The 13,215-nt window shown below is 41.5% G+C and overlaps 1 pseudogene; it reads right to left on the bottom strand.

Moving 5' to 3' along the window:
* Nucleotide 1: 1 nt before the first annotated feature.
* LOC112484558 lies at nucleotides 2-119 on the bottom strand (annotated as a pseudogene).
* Nucleotides 120-13,215: the final 13,096 nt, after the last annotated feature.

Below are 13,215 nucleotides of genomic sequence, written 5' to 3' on the forward strand. Positions count from 1 at the left end.
GTGCCTACAGCACCTGATCTTCCTTGGTGATCTCCTTCCAAGTACTAATCAGGCCCGACCTTGATTAACTTTCGAGATCAGATGGGATCAGGCTTGTTCAGGGTAGCATGGCCATAGATGTGGGTATATATTTAGAAGTGGAATTACTGAATCATATGGTAATTCTACGTTTAACATATGAGGAAGTACCATAGTGTTTTCCACAGCAGCTGCACCATTTTCCATTTGTAGCAGAAATGCACCATGGTTCCAATTTCTCCACATCTCCACCAATAATACTTACTATTTTTCTTTTAGAAAAATAATAGTCATCCTAGTGGATATAAAGTGTTATCTCATTGTTGGTTTGATTTTCATTTCCTTAATGACTAACAATATTGAGCATATTTTCATGTGCTTATTGGCTATTTGTATATCTTCTTTGGAGAGATGGTTAGTTAAGTCCTCTGCTCATTTTTAAATTGGGTTGATTTTTTTGTTGTTGAGTTGGATTTATTTATATCTTTTCAATATTAATCCCCTATCATACATATCATTTGCAAGTATTTTTTCCCATTATGTGGAGTGTCTCTTCACTCTCTTGATAGTGTCCTTTGATGAACAAACATTTTTAATGTTGTCCCTATAATCAATTTTGACTTAATTTTTAAAGATAAGGCATGAAGTTTATGTCATTTTTTTTTCATATGGATACAGAATTGCTCCAATATCATTTGTTGAAAGGATTACCCTTTCTTCATTGCATCAATATAAAAAGTCAAATCTCCATATTTATTTGGATCAATTTCTGGACTCTATCCTATTTCATTAATCTATGTTGATTGACTTAATCTCCAGCCTCTTCTCCTTTCTTAGAGGTCAAGGGATGACCTCTTGATTAGGGACAAACCCCTAATCAAGACTTGGTCTTCCTGCTGGCCAGCATCCGCCTGGTACAGGGGCCCACCAGGGGTTGCTCTAGTGAGTTGCTTCACTAGAATGAAAGATGCTCCTGTCTCTCCTATCACTCAGGAAGTCCTCAGGGATTTAGGAGCTCTGTGTCAGGAACCAGGAACAAAGACCAAATATACATTTCTTATTGTACCACAGGTTACAAACCACTCTGACTTACTTCTTGAGAACTCCTTCTTGCTCTCTCACTTACTTCTTCTAGGGAAAGCCAGTTGCTGTATTGTGAGCTACTATGGAGAGGTCCAGATGGCAAAGAACTGCAGCAAGCTTCCGGCCAACAGCCAGCGAGGAGCTAAGACCCTCAGTCCAACAGCCTGGAAACAGCTACTCGACAATGCCTGGAAGAAGACCGTCAGCCCCTGTTAAACATTGAGTGAATCCTCAAGTTTATCTCTCTCTCAGGAGAAAAAGGGCAGGTTTGGAGAGGATGATGCCAGAGGTTGGTGGGCCCTTGGGAGGGAAATACAAGCTTCACTGGCAGGAAGGGGTGGCCTTGGCCCCAGCAAAGCAGAGAGGTTGTGGAAGGTTGGCACTTGGCCCTAGACCTCGCCCCATGGTGAGAGGTCAGCACAGCTGGTTGGGCTGAAGGCCTGGCATAATGCTATTGGAAGACCAGGCAGTTACGGTCAGGGTTCAGAGACAGGATAGTCTTAGGAGCTCACAGTGGCCCCAGGAGGGGTTCAGTGGCACAGGGAAGTATAATGTGAGGGTGGCCGGAGTGTGGGTGTCCTATCCACAGGCCCTGATGGTCCGCACGGTGGAGTTCACAGACAGAGTTAGAGGTGGCCAAATGCACACAGGATCTGCCAGGGGCCTGAAGGTTGGGCAGTGTCCTGGGCCAATAGCTTGGAGTAGTAACTGGATCTAACACAAATTCTGATGTCTGGACTCCAGGGAGAGGGGGCCACAAGTGAGTAAGGAGAGATAGGAACAGGAGACAAGAAGAGACCATCGGACCCTATGACTCTCCTTCCTTTCATGGGCAGCTGAGCTGAATTCAACATTTTTTTTCTTTAACAAATACTTATTTAGGACTTACTATTTATCAGTAAGCACTTTATACACATCGACTGGTCTAATCTTCACAACAACTCTCTGAGCGTAGGAATGATTCATTCCTTTTCACATACAAGAACTCTAGAGCACTGAGAAGTTAAGCATTTTGCCCAAGGTTACCCAGGATAGGGAGTCAAATCCTGTCAGTCTGGCTCCAGAGTCCTTGCTCGTAATCATCAGGAAAGAAAATAACTGCCTTTTCCCCTCCAAGTTGGAACTATCTATTGTTTTTCCTGATTTTAAAAGTTACTAAAGAGATCAAAATATTTGAACAATGTAAAAAGGTATAAACAGAAAAGTAAAATTATCCTATATTTAGATATAGAGATGTAGATGTAGAGTCCACATCTAGTTTTTAACACTATATATTATTACCAGTTCTTTGGAGATTAAGATAGCAAATCAAAATGACGACAGCCAGGCCAGTGTGTCACAAGACTGGGAAACTAGGGAAGGAGGCTTTGGAGTGGGAAGAAGAGTTGGGAGTGGAGCACGGCAGCTCGTGGTGTCTTTAGAATGGAAGGTAGTAAAGGGCATGTGGTGAGGGTCTGAGGAGACCCTCAGACTCAGGCGTGGGAAGCTTGGGCACTTATGAATATTCCAGGCTGCTGGGCCTTCGGGAGTGACACAGCTGGGCCTGGAGCTGGCATGATGCAGAGGACATCCAGCCTGGGAGGGTCCTCCCCCTCTCCTTTTTGTTCTCAGCCCGCTGCCCAGCTCTGGGGCAGGCAGGGAAGATTAAGCCCCTTTAGGTCCCCCATCCAGCTTCCTTAATGAGCCCCATAGGAGCTCCAGCTGTCAATCACCCAGCTCCCAGCACAACCTTCATATTAGGAAAAAGCTGATGAACAAAGATGCCAGGCATGGCAGCAGTCAGTCTGGCCAAGAGGGTGGTGACTATGGAATGGCGATGTTGCAGGGGCCAGCACCCCACCCATCCCAGAGGATGAGGATCTGGGGCTCCAAGGAGAGATAATGCCTCTGAACAATTACACTGTTTTCCTTCACTGACAATTCCAAGAGGTCCTAGACTGTTTTCCTCTCCAGGGCCCCCACTGAGCGTGAGGTTTCTTTGGCCTAAGGACAAATCAGGTAGTGCTCTCACAGGATGAGCAGAGATCTTGGAGGAGGCATGAAAGCATAGGCAGAGAGGCTGGAGGAGAAGCAGAACGGAGGAGGGTCTCAAGGACTTCTTGGGGGTGTCGTGGCCTGTGCTGCCTTTGGCCCCTCTTGCATAACCCGCTGCCGCAAGGCCATGTGTTGAGCCCTGACATCTAGGTCCGGAGTGCCGTGTTTGAGTGCTCTTAGATTCAGGAAGAGTCATCAGAGAGAGTACGCGAGACGTGAGTACTCAGAAGCGGGGAACATTAATGGCCCTCTTAGAAGCTACCAACCACAGTCCACCTCTGGCCCCAAAGATTCATGTCCCTGTCACATGCAGAATACATTCACTCCTTCCCAAGGCCCCCCAGAGTCCTCTCCCCATGACAGCATTAGCTCAAAGTCCAGAATTTCATCATCTAATTCCCATCGAGGTGTGAATGAAGCTCCTCGGTTGTAGTGTCAGCTCTCGGATATGGTTCCTGTGGATTTGTGCCACTAAAAAGATGAAATATTTGCCCCTGCCCCATCCCACATGAAAGGTGGGACACAGGATAACTGCTATTGACATTCCTGATCAAAAACAGAAAGTGAGAGGCAAAGGAAATCACTGGTCCACAGAAATTCTGAAACCCAGCTGGCTAGATGTTGCAAGTTCCTTGACAGGTTTCAAGGCCTGGGAACGGTTCCCCGTGACTTTTGGCTGCACCCTCTGGGCTCCTACTTCTGCCTCTGAGCCCATCCTTCCTTTATCATGAAAGGTAGTGCATGTTTGTTCCTGAATAGTTTTCCCAGCCTGCTTCCTTTCAGTAAAGTTTTGGAGGTCCAACAGCTGTTTTTAAATTCTGTACATCTCTGTCCCTTTTAGGCCAAGCTGGCAGTGTTTCTGCTTATACAGTTTCCTCAAAAATTTTGTGGGTCTGCTTCAAATCTCACTGGAGTTCACTCCATTTAACAAAAGTCATTGCCACAGATCTCTTTAATATTAGTGCTTCTCTGTAGTTTGGGTTCCTGCAAGGGGACAGTGCTCTTAAACTTCTGAAGGCCCTGTTGTTTGATTAGAAAGGGTCTGGAGGGACTCTCAATATTTCGAAAGGGCCTGTTATATGACTGAATAATACTCTGATCCTTTGATCTGTCTGAGGTCTTTACAGTCATACCCTTGTCTTTATTGCCAGACCATGTTTTTCAGAGAGTGCTCAGAAGTCATTTCTTAACTTTAGCATAGTCTGCCATCAAGAGAGACTGAGAACTTTCAAAACCATCGAATCCTAGCTCTTTTTAATTTAATAGTCCTTCCTTTGATTTATCTCTCTCCTCTCTCATTTTACCATAAGGAGAAAGAATAAACCAGGAGGCACCTTCAAACTCTGCTTAGCCATCTCAGCTAGACCACTGGGTTCATTCGGCACACGTTCTACCTCCATGTGATTGCAGATGACAATTCACTGAGCTTTCTGCCCTTATTTACTCCCCTTTCCTCTAGTTTCTAATAATATTCCTCGTTTCCTTTTGAGCCTTCACTGGCAGCCTCCTCAAAGTCTAGATTTCTATTAACAACTTGTTCGAGGCGATTTAGGCTTTTTCTAATATGCTTAAAAATCTTTCCTGTCTTTGTTCAGCACTTGGTTCCAAAGCCATTCCTACACCATCAGGTATTAGTTGGAGCAGCCCCCCATTTCCAGTTACCAAGATCTGTATTAGCTATCTATTAATACACTAAAAATTGCCCCAAAACTTAGTGGCTTAGAAAACAACATTTATTACCTTATAGTTTCTGTGAGTGGCTTAGCTGAGTTCCCTGGCTCAGGGCCTATCACAGGTTGCGGTCAAGGTGTCTGCCAGGGTTATGGTCTCATTTGAACACTTGACTCAGGAAAGATCCACTTACAAGCTTACTCACATAGCTGTTGACAGGATTCAGATCCTCACGGGTTGTTGGACTGGCAGCCACCCCTAGTTCCTTGTCATGTGAGCGTCTCCATCGAACAACTCACAATACAGCAGCTTGCTTTATCAGAGCAAGCAAGGAGATGAGTTAGAAAGAGAAAATTTGAGCAAAACAGAAATTACTTTCTTTTGTAACCTAATCTGGGAAGTGACATCCCATCATATTTGCCATATTCTTTGTTAGAATCAAGTGGCTGTGTCTAACCCATGGGAGGTTATTATGCAAGGATCTGAATACCAAGAGGTGGGTATCATTGGGAACCATTTCAGAAGCTGCCTACTGCACAAGCATTCTCGAAATTCTCTTCTTCTGCAGATTTGTAATCATACTCGCCAACTCCTCAGAGATGTTGGTGGACCTCAGAGGTCTTCTCTTCTCATACCACACCTTCTTCCTGACTGAACTTAACATCATTTCTACTGGTGACTCCGGGGTTCACTCCATTAGAAGTACTGAGAGATAACAATCTAGCTAGATGTCAAGGCAAGACTTATGAAAAGATGCAAAAAATAATATTGCGAATGACCATGTACTTATCACCCAGTTTAAGAAATAAAATAATATTGAGTTGAAGTCTCTAGGTCCCCCTCCCCGTTTATATTATTACTCTTCTCTTCACAGGCAACTGCTGTTCTGACTTTGGTGTTGATTGTTATTATGCATTTCTTCATATTCTTACTACAGCAATCCCCCTTATCCACGTTTTCACTTTCCACTGTTTTAGTTACCGATGGTCAATCATGGTCTGAAAATATTAAATGGAAAATTCCAGAAATAAACATTTTATAAGTTTTAAATTGCACGCCGTCTGAGTAACGTGATGAAATATTGCACCATCCTGCTCCACCCTGCCTAGGACATGAATCATCCCCCTGTTCAGTGTATCCATGCTATCTGTGCTACTGCCTGTTAGTCACTTAGTAGCTGTCTTTGTTATCAGACCTACTGTCGTGGAATCTATCACAGTGCTTGAGTTCAAGTAACCCTTTAGTAGCCTAATGCTATGCCACAATGCCTATGTCATTCGCATCACTTCATCTAATCACTTAAGCATTGTATCATCTCACATCATCACATAAGGGTAAGTACAGTACAAGAAGATATTTTAAGATAAAGAGACCATATCCACATAACTTTTATTATAGTATATTGTTATAATTGTTCTATTTCATGAGTTGTTGTTAATCTCTTACTGTTCTTAATTTATAAATTAAACTTTATCATAGGTATGTATGTATATGAAAAAAATTATTATAGGGTTTGATACTATCTACTGTTTTAGGCATCCACTGGGGATCTTGGAATGTATCCCCTAAGGAAAGGGGGAAATTACTGCTTATATGTATGCCTTGCTAAGTCATATTTACTATTGTTTTACCTTTAAATTTTTATGCAAACGATGATATTATATGTACTTTTCTTCAATTTACTCTTTTGTTTATAATATGTTTGTGAGATTTATCCAATTAACACATGTCACTGTGTTTTTTTTCTTTTCATTGCTGCATAATATTCTGGTTGTGTTCATGGTCAGGGCCCCTTTAAGAGGAACGTCTGCATCTGCCGTAGCCTCTTTCCCACGCCGCCGGTCAGGATGAGGCAGCCTCTCGTCTTCACCCACTCCTACCTCCTACCGTTGCAGGGCGATTTCTTATTTCTCTCCCTAGCTATAGGGCTTCTGTACATCTAGACTCCAGGAGATTCTTCTTGCTGTTTGCTCCATGTTTCTGTCACAACTTTGATTTGGTCACAAGAGGGAATGAATAAAGCCTCTATCATCTATGCTATTTTGCCTGGGCTCCAATAGCTCATTTCTCTTTTAGAACTCAATAATATTCCCTTGTAAGGGTGTACCACGGTTTATCCATTTGCCTATTCAAGGATATCTTGGTTGCTTCCAAACTTTGGCAATTATGAATAAAGCTACTATAAACATCCTCGTGCACATTTTTGTGTGGATACAAGTTTTCAATTTATTTGGGTAAATATCAAGGAATTAGATTGCTGGAGAGATATCTTTTTTTTTTGGTAATAGTTTTATTGAAATGTAATTCATATGTCATATAATTCATTCATTTAAAGTACACAATTCAATGTTTTTAGTATATTCACATGACTGTGCAACCATCAACACAATCAATTTTAGAACCCCATACCCATTAGCTGTCACTCCCTATTCTCCTCTTCTCACCTCACCCCTAAGCAATTACCAGTCTGCTTTCTGTCTCTCTAGATTTGCCTATTCTGAAGGTTTCATATCAATAGAATCATACAACATGTGGTCTTTGTGTCTGATTTCTTTTAGTCAGTCTGTTTTCAAGGTTTATCCATGTTGTGGCATATACCAGTACTTTATCTCTTTTTCTTTATTTTTTTTCTGAATAATATTGCATTGTATGGGTATACTACATTTCATTTGTTTATTCAGTTGGTGGGCATTTAAGTTGTTTCACTTTTTAGCTATTGTGAATAATGCTACTATGAACATTCACATGCAAATTTTTGTGTAGACGTATGCTTTATTTTCTCTTGGATATATAGCCAGGAGTGGAAATGCTGGGTCATATGATAACTGTATGTTGAAATTTTTGATGAACAAGTACACTGCTTTCCAAAATAGATGCACTATTTTATATTCCCCCAGCAATGTGTGAGGGTTTCAAATACTCCACATCCTTGCTGACACTGTTATCTATTTGACTATAGCCATCCTCATGGTCGTGAAGTAGTATCTCAGTATGGTTTTCATTTTCATTTTCCTAATAACTAATGATGCTGAGCATCTTTTCATGTGCTTGTTTAAAATGATCTCTCTAAAGTGTAAGAAAAAATGTCAGTGTAGAATTGTATACCCTGTAAAGTTACCTTTCAAGAAGAAGGAGAAAATTGACAATTTCAGATAAACAAAAATGGGGAGAGTCATATATCATAGACCTACACAAAAGTAACTTCTAAAGGATGCTGTCAGGGGTCAGAATCCCTCAGAACAGAGCCTGTGATGGGTTCCTGTGTAAATGATTTACTGAGGCAGTGATTTCAGGAGAAGCCTGCAAAAAAATGAAAGAAGCAGGATAGCACAGGAGAGCAAAGAGAGCATCTCAGCTGAGTCTAGCATTAGACTAATCCAACGTGGAGCTCAAACGCCACTTCCGAGGTATCCCACTTTGATGGAGAAGGGCTGGAATTATGTTTCATACCTCCTATCATTTGCCGTGCCCCCTCAAGGGGGGCATAATTTTCCAGACCACTCCAGGTGAAGTTGCTCCTCTTGGCTAAGGGAAATTCTCCAGAGCAGGGTGCAGCTGTGGGCCAAAGCCTACACTCACAGTAGCTGGGGGGTGGGCACACCAGGGAAGGAGATCTGGGTACTGAGTACTGAGTACTGGGTACTGAGCGTGTTTACTACTGTACTTTGGGAAGAAAAAAAATTACCTGAGATGCAAAAAGAAACAAAGAGCAGATTTGTAAATATATAGGAAATTTGAACAAGCATGTCTATTATAATTAATAATAACAATGTCTAACATGTAGTGGTAAAAATCACAAAACTAAAATATTGGACAAATACACAATATCCTAGGATTATTTCAGGAGTGTTAAGACGTTGACTTTAGGCTTTCTTAAGTATGCCTGATGAACTTTGAAGAGTAGCTACTAAAAGAATTTTAAAAATATATCTAACTTCTCTACTAGCAGAAGGAAGATAATAGAATAATAAAACAAAATTTAAAAGTCATTGTTTTAAAAAGACAAAAAAGGAAGAAAATCAAATGGTGTCTTATTGCACTTTTAATTTGTATGCCTTGATTTGTAGTAAAAAACTTTCCATATGTTTGTGAACCATTCGTGGATTCCTGTTTTTATATATATATTGCCCGATTTCTTTTTGAATTCAGGTTCTCCTCCCTCTTATTGGTCTATAGGAGTTCTTGATATGTTCTCCTACAAATCTCAATTGGGTATATGTGCTGCAAATATCTTCCTCCTTTCTGAAACTCAACCAAGCAATGATGATATTGGGTCAAACATTAGGGGAATTACTTTGGGAGGCTATGGAATTTTTTTAACAAAAGTAATATATACATATAGCTTAAAAAGCCAAATGAAAGTTAAAAGTCTATAATAAAATCATTAGTCTGCTGGTCACCCATCTCCTTCCGCCCGCCCCCACCACCACCAGCACCCTGGCCCGCCAGCACCTTCTCTCACCTCTTCTCCCCTCCCTAATTCCCTAGAGGCAACTACTTTAAATTGTTCTCATTTTTTGTTAACTTTTACCTCTATATTTTTAAATAACATGCACATTCTGCTGCCTCTTACTAATCAGCCTTATTCATTATTCATTCATTATTCACTGACTTCCCATTGTGGCAGAAAAGGATGATAGCTCGCTCAACCCAACCTTCCCCTCATTCCTCTAGTCTTTAAATATATCACAATTTTTGATGAAATCGATCATCGATTTTTCCATTAAAATGCCTATGAAACACTGTTCACAGCTAAGCCAGGTAGAGTATTATGATTACATTTCCTTTCTAACATAATTTTTTGTATTTGCCTCATTCTTACTTGTTTACTTCTCTCCAAATCTCCAGTCAGGTCTTCCCAAACATTCCAACAGCTCTATACAATGCCTCTTAGTGAAATTTCCCGTAGAGTTGAATACATCCCATCCATTGTTTCTCCCAAGATATCCATCCTGGAGTTCTCTGTCCTGTGTCCTCTTACTCTAGTCTGAACTGGTTGGTTTCTAAGTGTGATGCACCGTGGCTTTTTGAGAAAGGACGTGTTTTTTGTGTGCTTATTTGCCGACCGGTTCATTTTTTTTTTTTTTCTTTACTTTGAAAGTCTAAAAACATCTTTACGTTTATGTACATTTAATTGATAGTTTGGCTAGGCAGAATTCTTTTGGGTTAAAAAGCACTGTGGTGGTTCCATAGTGTAGTGGTTAGCATGTCTGCTTTACACACAGAAGGTCCTGGGTTCGCACCCCAGGTGGAGCCATGGACCATACCCTGGGTGCGCTAGGTCCCTGCAAGTGCTCCAGTGGGGCCCTGGGTGTGCCTGCGAGCAAAGGCAACATCGTAGGTCAGGGGTGGCTGCGGAATTATTAAGGAGGGGGAAAAAAAGCATTGTCACTCAGAATTGTTTAAGTGTATCTCCAATGCCTTTTATTTTTTCAACATTGTCAATTTTTTAAAAATTAAATACTACTTATTTGAGCTTAATAAATGCAGTATCTTATCTCTCTGAGATTATTAATTACAATTTCTTTGACATTTTCTTCCGCTCGGCCACCTTGAACTTAGATATCCCCTCTCTCACAATTAAAATGAAGTTTTAAGTGGTCATATACTGTTGCTATTCAGCCTCAGGTCACCACAGTAGAAACCTTTGAAATGATCCTCAAACTTTAGTGTTCATTACAATCCCCTGAGAAGTTTCTACACTCTCTCTCAAACTGTGTATACTCTCTCTCAAACTGTGCACACTCTCTCTCAAACTGTGCATACTCTCTCCCAGATGCGCTGATACAGGGTCTGGGCCAGTGCTCAGGAACGCAAGCCCTCCAAGGCACGCCCGCCTGAGCAGCTCTCCTTGGGAAGAGTCCTGCCTCTGAGAATTATGTCAGGTTATAGTTTTGCCTCCACCTCAGACTTGCAATTCACTTCACCCTTCTGGGCCTTAGTTTCCTGGTCTTCAAAGCAGATATAAAATCTACCTGCCTTTCTTACCCTGTGTTATGTGGACTAATTGAGATGATGTCTGAGGAAACCATTGTAGATCACTCATCTCTCTCAATATATAAGGGAGGACTATGACGGTCAGTGCTGCACTCCCAAATGAGGTCTGTGTTCAGGACCTACAATGTGCCATGTGACACTGCTTGACCACCATGCCTTGGCCCATCAGAATTACCTGCTGACAGCTGGGTCCACCTCTGGAGATCCTCATCTAATAGGTCTGGAGTGGGGCCCGAGCATCTGTTTATTTTAAGACACTTCCTGAATGATTCTCATGTGCAGCCTAGGCTGAACCACAGGCTAGGTGATCTGGAAGGCCTCTGTCAATTCTAAAAATAATCCAAGGCCTGCTGGGGATTGCCAGGCCAGAGGCACAGATGGTGGAACCGGATGGGCTGGGGCTACCACAGCAGTTCTTGGCTCCCTCGTCTCTGCTCAGCTCCAGCAGGACCCTCTCCCTGGTGGGCCAGGGCCTCAATTCTCCATAGCAAGAGCAGCTCAAGCTGTAAGGGGTCACAGCTGTGCACCTGGCAAGCACCCTGAGACGCTGATCCATGCAGCCTACGAGCCTTTGGGCAGGCAGCTGCGAGGTGGAGTAGGGGGTCAGTCGTCTGGGGGGCTGGCTTAATGCGGAAGACTTTACAAACCTTGGGGAGTGAGGGCTTTCAGCGAGGAGGTGCTGCATTTTAAAAACCATATTTTAAAAAGTCTTTGAATTCATTAAAGTAACACACGATCAATATTTAAAAAAAAAACTTCAAAAATACAGAACAAGGTAAGAAAAAAAGAAACAACCAAAAATCACACAAAATACTACCATCTAGTGATAATCTCTGTTAACATTTTGGAATACTTCCAAATATTTGTACATTTCATGACCCTGACAACGAGTCTTGAGTGTTTACTCCAGGGCAGGCGAAAGATGAGCCTCGCATAGATTACCTAGTGAGATCGCAACAGGACGTAAGGAGGTAAGTACTCTTACGACTCCATCCTTACAGGTGAAGAAATAGGCAAGGAAGATGCCCAAGTTCACTCCTTAAAGGTGCTAGATTTCTAACCTAAGTGTCTGGCTCCATGCTCTACCATTCACACCTACCAACCACTAAAGCAGCTGAGGAGCACAATAAAGGGGAAAATACCATTTTTCACATAACACATTAACAACAATGTATTGTTATTGTTTCAAATGTTATTGTTCAATGTATTGTTTTAAACTGATAGTTTTAAAATATTACACACATACAGATAAGGAGTTGTAAAAATATTCAGATGACTTGATTCAGTAACCCCATTTGCAGGAACCTAACATAAGGAAATGGAGAAGTAGTGGACAGCTCATTTACGAGTTCGTTCATGACAGCATTATTTAGAGCTGTGGAAAATCATTTAAATGTATAACAGGCAGCCTTCAGAAAATTATGCCAGCACTAAAAATCATAAAGTATTTTGTGGCACATGAAAATATTTCCAGATTATGTAAAGTGAAAAAATAGGATATGACCCCAATTTGGTAAAGTTTGCAAAATAAATTAAAAAACATTAAAGAAAAGTTCAATCTTCTTGTTACCCAATAATATATAAAGTGGGGATAGGGTCTCTCCCAATGTGGAAGGCATGTTTAGAAAGGGCTGAATTAAAATAACTTTTATGGAGTACTCACAATTCTCTAGTGGATGTGAGGACCTGACAGACTGTGCAGAGACAGGCAGCTAAACAAGTTCAAAGAGAGACCTGTGTGAGGGCCCAAAGGGATCTGCCCAAGTAAGATCCTGAGTCACAGCAAAAAAAAAACACCTGGTTCCAGACATGTGTTCCAAAACCACAACGCCAAGGACAGAGCCTCTGAATCTGCAAGCAAGTTGCCTCTCCCATGGGTAACCATGAGGTGCAGCTCCCTGAAGAGGAGCAGAAGGCTGTGTTCATTTGACAATAGTTAGTGACACTCCTGAGAAAAGCTGGAGAGGCCAGGGTTTGCAAATATAAATAGGAGCAGCCTAGAAGAATGGACTGATGTTATCAATCATATCTCTGAGTGGTGAGATTAACTAATAATTTTTGATATGTCCATATTTTCTAAATTTCTTTTCCTGAATAGATATCACTTAAAAAATTCTTATTAAGGAAAATTCAAATATACTAAAAGTAAAGAGACTACTAAAATGAACCTTCGTGTGTCCATCACTCTGTTTCAACCATTCTCACTCAACATTCTGCCCATCTTATTTCATCTATTCATATCCCAACTTTGTTTTTTCTGGAGTATTTCAGAAATTCCAGTTGCCCCATCTTAGGCAGTGGAAGCCCCTTCGTGTTGCCTCCTGTGTCCTTTTGAAATGCCTCCATTAGTTTCCGATAGCTTCTGTGCTTTCTGACACAATGAAAGGCCCCCACTTGTGGTAGATTTTATTA

The sequence above is a fragment of the Pteropus alecto genome, unplaced genomic scaffold (assembly GCF_000325575.1).
Source record: "Pteropus alecto unplaced genomic scaffold, ASM32557v1 scaffold117, whole genome shotgun sequence".
NCBI classification, from domain to species: Eukaryota; Metazoa; Chordata; class Mammalia; order Chiroptera; family Pteropodidae; genus Pteropus; species Pteropus alecto.